General features: G+C 47.9%; 1 pseudogene; it reads left to right on the top strand.

The window, feature by feature from the left end:
- LOC107108857 overlaps window positions 1–6,308 on the top strand; it is an 18,737-nt pseudogene that overhangs the window by 4,227 nt on the left and 8,202 nt on the right.

Here is a 6,308-nt window from a genome sequence, read left to right as displayed (position 1 = left end):
GCGCTCCCGCCGGTCTCGCAGCTCCACCGCCGAGCTCGACGGGGGCTTGGCAAGAGCTGAAACCAGGGCGGCCGCCAGAATTGTTGGGGGGAGGGAGTGAAAACAAAGTATAAATGCCTGGATTTTCTGTGTATTTTCCGTAGCAATGTGGTCATCTGCCCCCATGCTTGGTTTATATCTGTTTTGGTTTATAGCTGTTTTTTCTCCCTGGAATTGCCTACCAATGTTCCCTCTAAGCTGTGGAGTCTTGTGAGCAAAATTTCTACTTTGTGAGCCACTGGCATTAAAGCTGTGAGCGAGCGGTTTGGCTACTGCATCAGTTAGTTTGCCTCTGGAGCCCTCCTTCCTGAGTGAAGAGAAAAATATGTGAGCCAGAGGCTTAAAAGCTGTGAGCTAGCTCACACTAACTCAGCTTAGAGGGAACACTCCTGGTAACTGGAATGTGAATAGCTACGTATTTTGTACTTCATCCTATTACCAACAGCTTTCCTTTTTGGCACTCTGGTACTAGGTCTTCACTGATGTGCTTGTTGTTGCTTTTCTCTCAACAAACCAGTTACTGAAAATAGATACAATTGTGTTGAACTTCTATCCTTTTTACCTGACATGGGTGGTTTGCTTGTTTTCCCCTACATGTGCCATCAGATAGGCTCGCCAGTTCTGAGCTGGCAATACCTTGGAGATTTTGGGGGTGGAGCCTGAGTGGTGGGTTTAGATTCAGAGGAATTAGCTGCAAAATAGTTCAAGAGTTCAAATAGCACCTTTAAGACTAACAAATAGCACCTTTAAGACTAACCTTTAAGACTAAGACTAACTGAGTGGTGGGTGTGGCCTTATGACACTTCCGGTGATGGCAGGGGGTGTGGCATATGCTAATGAGTTATGCTAAGGAGTTCCCCTAGCTCTTTTTCTACGAAACGACCCCTGGCTGTCATGATCTGGGCTGTGCAAGCAAAGGCCTAGCAGGCCCAGGAGCCTGACTAGCAGTGGGAGGAGGCCAGGCCAACAACTCCCAGAAGCCCTTGAGAGGTTTTGGCACTAATTTTAGCCAATCACAGAGAAAAGGGACTTATAATAAAAGAGCTGGTACAGAAGAAGAGCTGTTCTTTCTTCCAAGAGAGCAGGGCCAGAAGGAAGGCTGCTGCTGGGAGAGACCCTCACCCTGAGAGAAAGGGTGGGCAGACTCAGGGCCAACTGAGACTGTGAGTCTCGTCACATTAGGGCATTTGGTTTCTTATCTCTTCACCCACTTATCGTTATGATTCTTGCACCTTGTTCGTTTCCCATATTTGAGTAACCTCCTGTAAAATAAACCTTTTATTTGTTGTTTACTCTGCCTGGTCCTCACGCCTATTATTCGTCTGAAGGTCTTGGGAGGGTGCTCTGGGCCTTCTCAAGGGATCCTAAAACCAGAATGGTGGCAGCGTCGGGTGACACCCCACCTGAGCCGTGACAGGCTAGGCCTATTTGCTTAAACCTGATCTGTCACAAGATGTTGGCTAAATCCCAAACATGCTTCCCTCAGACCAAAGAGTCATCCTGCATGTGTTCACACCCACCCTCCTAAACAACCGAACTTTACTCCAGAAATGTTACCGGAAAAGTATTTTTTCTTGATAGGTTGGGACGTGGGGAAGAGAACAGTAGTAATTTACTCCCCACTGTGTCAATAATGCAGAAAAGAGATTTCTTTCCTGCTGGGTTAAACTATTACCGGTGTGTGCCTTGGTGTACGGAATCAACATGTAGGTCATAGACTCATAGCTACCTGAAGAATAATCATGTCTGGTCCAAAGACTGATGTGTGTATTTGTGGAAATGATTATTAGTGGTTGTTTGTTCCTTATAGAACTAGGCCCTCTGGCATACTGAATTTCCATAAATGAGGTAATCCTCAGGATATTCGAAGAAACAAGTGTAGGCCCACGATGCTTGCGGAGGGGATTTCCTCCCCCCCACGTTCTTGATCGGCCCATGTTCAGAACAACTCCCAGGCCTGGGGGTCCAGTGCAACTCCCAGGCTGTGCTACCATCAGTAGCATGCGCAGTGTGGCTCTCAGGCTTCAGCAGCATGCTCAGAGCAGCTCCCCGGCTGTGCTGCTACTGCTGCCACCAGGCCCAGCACAGTTCCCAGGCTGCGTGGCCAGTGCCAGATCCAGTTTGGAGCTCTGGGCTGTGCAGCCACCACCACTGGACCCAGCACAGCTCTCTGGTGCCGCCGCAACCGACCGCCTGAGGTCGGTTTTAAACCTGTTGTATATATATATTTTTAAAAAAATATTCACATTTTTCTGCAAACCTCAGCAGTGCCCCACGTTTGCTGAAAAACCTGTTTAGCCTCTCTGTGGCTCCAGTCTGCAGATTTAGCTATTCAGAGATGGGGGCTATACATTGCTAGTAGTATATAGATAGAGGATTTAACAAGTTACCTGTTCCAGGGGTCTTTATGCTAATAAGGAACTGTTTAGATGAGGAATATTCTAGAATAATGACTTCTTTTTTTAAGTTGTACTTTTCGAAAGGTAGACAATTAAAAATAAAGTTTCTCAGCAAATGTGCACTCACTGGAAAAGGGAAGATAAAAGCATCTGGACCAATGTTCCCTCTAAGCTGTGGAGTCCTGTGTGCAAAAATTCTACTTTGTGAGCTTCTGGCATTAAAGTTGCGAGTAATTGATTTAGCTACTGCTTAAATCAGTTTGCTCTGGAGCCCTCCTTCCTGAGCGAAGACAAAAATGTGTGTGCCGGAGGCTAAAAAACTGTGAGCTAGCTCACACTATCTCAACTTAGAGGGAACACTGGTCTGGACTGCAAAATTGAGGGCTGACCCGACCATTAAGTGTGGTGAGGCATCCCACATCAAGTGTCAGGTTCTGGGGCATCATAGAAGGGCTGCAAATTATAAGTGGTGTGGTTTTCTAAATTAAATGTCATCACCTTGTGGAGTGGAAGTTTGGATTTTCTGCCTCAGGCACTGATAGGTCTTGGCTGTGTCTGCTGAGTAGATCTGAAGAGACTGTTGGTGTGGCCACAGTGCAGAAAACCACCTCATGAGGCCTGTTGGTTTGACTGAATGCATCTATGTTTCTCTCACAGGTTCCCCTGAAAAGCTAGATGTTATCAAGAAGTACATCCGCAAGTACTTCCCCAAGCGCAAGTGCTTTGTCTTTGACTGCCAAGCCACACGTCAAGAATTGGTGCATTCGGAGGATTTGTCTGAGAGGAAGTTAAACCCCGACTGCATAGAAGAGGCACACCGATTCCGGAGCTATGTTTTTGAGACGGCTGAGGCCAAAGTGATCCCGGGGGGGCACACAGTGACGGGGACATGTAAGTGGAAGCAGAAACGGATGTGGCGAAAACAGTCATGAAATATCACAGACAAGGAAGGCAGGACCGGAATATGGAGGCGGATGGATGGATGGTGTAGGGCAGGGCCCCCCCAACCGTTTGAGTCTGGAATTCTGGCACATCATACTGGGCACAGCCACAAAATGGCTGCCACAGGAGGCAAAGCTACCCACAAAATGGCTGCTACAGCTTACCTTCAGTCACACAGTTAAGGTCCTTGTGTCATGGTGGCTGCTGCTACCAAAGCAATGTTTTTAAAAATCTGCCCAGCCAATCAGAAGTCTTGCTGGGCAAAAGCCGCAACTGGCCACACCCACTTTTCTAAAAACACTTTGTGGGTGGCCAGGAAAGGTGTTGGCGGGTGTTAGGGCACCTACAAGCACCACGTTGCAGACCTTAAAAGTATGCACACGGAGAGTGATTTCAGCTAAGCATAACTTTATTTAGTCAGGAACAAGACACCTTACCCGGCTCGCAGGTCGGCTTATATTCCCTCAGGGAAACCCACCACCAAACACCCCCCCACTCCCGATAGGCTATTTACAGTAACCAAGAGACCTATTTGCCTCTTGGCCCGGGCCCTAGCCCTTTCATTGGGCCTGGCTAGGATCCTACTTGCCCATTGTCTTTTGGTCTGAAGCTAGAGTCTTTGTGCCTGGACAAATCCAGGCATGCCCGGCCCTGTCAGGGCCTGATACACTACAAGACCCCCTGATGTAGGAATTTGGGGAGCTTGTGATAAGCGTTCTCCTTCCCTTTGCAGTGTTGGGGCAGCTCGCAGCGACCTATGTGGATGACATCCGCAGCGGGGCCATCCCTTGCATAGAGAATGCGGTACTGGCCTTGGCTCAGATTGAGAATTCAGCAGCTGTGCACGACGGGGTAAAGCGCTATGAGGAGTTGGCGGAACGTATGTTGACGCTGCCAACTGAGACGGTTGAAGAGCTGATGAAAGTGCACACGGAGTGCAAGAAAGAGGCCATCCGAGTGTTTCTCGATCGCGCCTTCAAGGATGAGGGCCAAGAGTACCAGAAGCAGCTGAAGGTACTGGGTTTATATCCATCATGGGAACAAGGTGTACAGCTTCTCTGTCTGGGTGATGGCTTCCAAACTTTCTGTACTTTTGATGTGAGCCTCTGTGGTGTTGGTGGGGTAGGCAGGGGCTGCTGCCCCCCCCCCCCGGGCTTCACTGTTTGGGGCCTTGATAGGCCTCAGTTCTGAGAGAGAAAGGAATACGGATCACCCAGGGTCTTTCTCCTCTCTCCCCACTGCTTTCCTTTCCAGCCAGCTAGGCACAGGGAGAACTGGAGCAAGTTCTTCTTGGCCTGGCTGTTACAAGGAAGGCCCCATTGGCATGGCCCACCCACTTATCTGTCCTGGCTTCCTGTGGGATTAGCTGCCCCCCCCACACACACACAGGAAGCAAAGGGAAGGCGTGGCTGCTAGTCAGGTATAGCTTCTATAATGGCCAGCTGTAACGATTTCATGTTTTGTGTGTTTGTGTCTTTAAAAGTGGTTTGCATGGATGTGTGATGATAATGTAGAATGCTGGACAGGCATGTGGTGTGATTGGTGATTGACAGAGAGGGGGAGGGAGGATAAGATATGTCAGTCAAGAGTGTCAGTTGAAGGGTGTCTGTTAGAGTTATGAGAGTTGATTAAGACAGTTAGTCTGTCAGCAGAGAGTGCTGTGTGAAAGCAGTTGTTATAAGTTCTGTCTAGTAAAAGAGTTAAGCAGTTTGTTCGTTTTAAGGTCTGAGAGAGAGAAGTCTTGTGTGTGTTATGAAAAGTTAAAGCATAAAGAAACAGTAACCATATATGGTCTAAGGAAAAGATTGTTACAAAGCGACATGCCCAGATCCCTGTCAGTAAGAGGGAAAAGTGTGTGAAACATCAAATAAATCTACTTTTATTTAAGATAACAGTTCTGAACGAAATTCTTCTCAGGAAACACATAGTCCTTCGAAAGCCCAGACCCTGGGTCACAATACCAAAACCAGAAGAAGAAAATATTATAGAAATAGGTGTGGGAAAGCCTAAATTTCCCTGGTGGCAGCCAGATTACCCATAGGAAAATAAAACATAAGAACTTTTAAAGGTAAACCAGACCTCCCCAGATAAGAGGTCGTCACACAGGCCTGCGGAACTCTACAAGGTCCCGCAGGGCCCTGATCTCTTCCAGGAGCTCATTCCACCAGGTAGGAGCCGCCACTGAGAAAGACCTGGCCCTCGTTGCCGCCAGCTTGGCCTCCTTAGGGCCCGGGGTCACCAGCACACACTCTTCCCTCTTATTGACAGGGATCAGGGCATGTCACTTTGTAACAGTATCTTCCTTAGGCAATATATGGTTACTGTTTCTTTATGCTTTAACTTTTTATAACACACACAAGACTTCTCTCTCTCAGACCTTAAAACGAACAAACTGCTTAACTCTTTTATTACACAGAACCCAATCTTTCCCTCACAGGGACCTCAGGACAACTCTCATATTAACTGCTTTTATACAGCACTCTCTGCTGACTGTTCAACTGTCTTTTTCAACTCTCATAACTCTAACAGACACCCTTCAACTGACACTCTTGACTGACATATCTTATCCTCCCTCCCCCTCTCTGTCAATCACCAATCACACCACATGCCTGTCCAGCATTCTACATTATTATCACACATCCATGCAAACCACTTTTAAAGACACAAACACACAAAACATGAAATCGTTACACCAGCCCTGCCTGCTGATTCCTTCCCTCACTGGAGGGTTTGCCCTGCCCAGCTGAGTTGGCATAATGCCAGGACTACTACTGGCCCCCTACTCTCAGGTGGCCTCCCTGCCACCTTCAGGGAGGGCCCTGTCAAGCCTGGAGATGGGCCAAGCTGTTTTTCCTGCCTGAATTTTGTTTGTCCACTCTGAAGAAGAAGAAGAAGACGAAGAAGAAGAGGAGGAGGAGGAGGAGGAGG

This window comes from Gekko japonicus, unplaced genomic scaffold (assembly GCF_001447785.1).
Source record: "Gekko japonicus isolate JY-2015 unplaced genomic scaffold, Gekko_japonicus_V1.1 scaffold745, whole genome shotgun sequence".
NCBI lineage: Eukaryota > Metazoa > Chordata > Lepidosauria > Squamata > Gekkonidae > Gekko > Gekko japonicus.
This window is presented reverse-complemented; position numbering and strand designations above follow the sequence as displayed.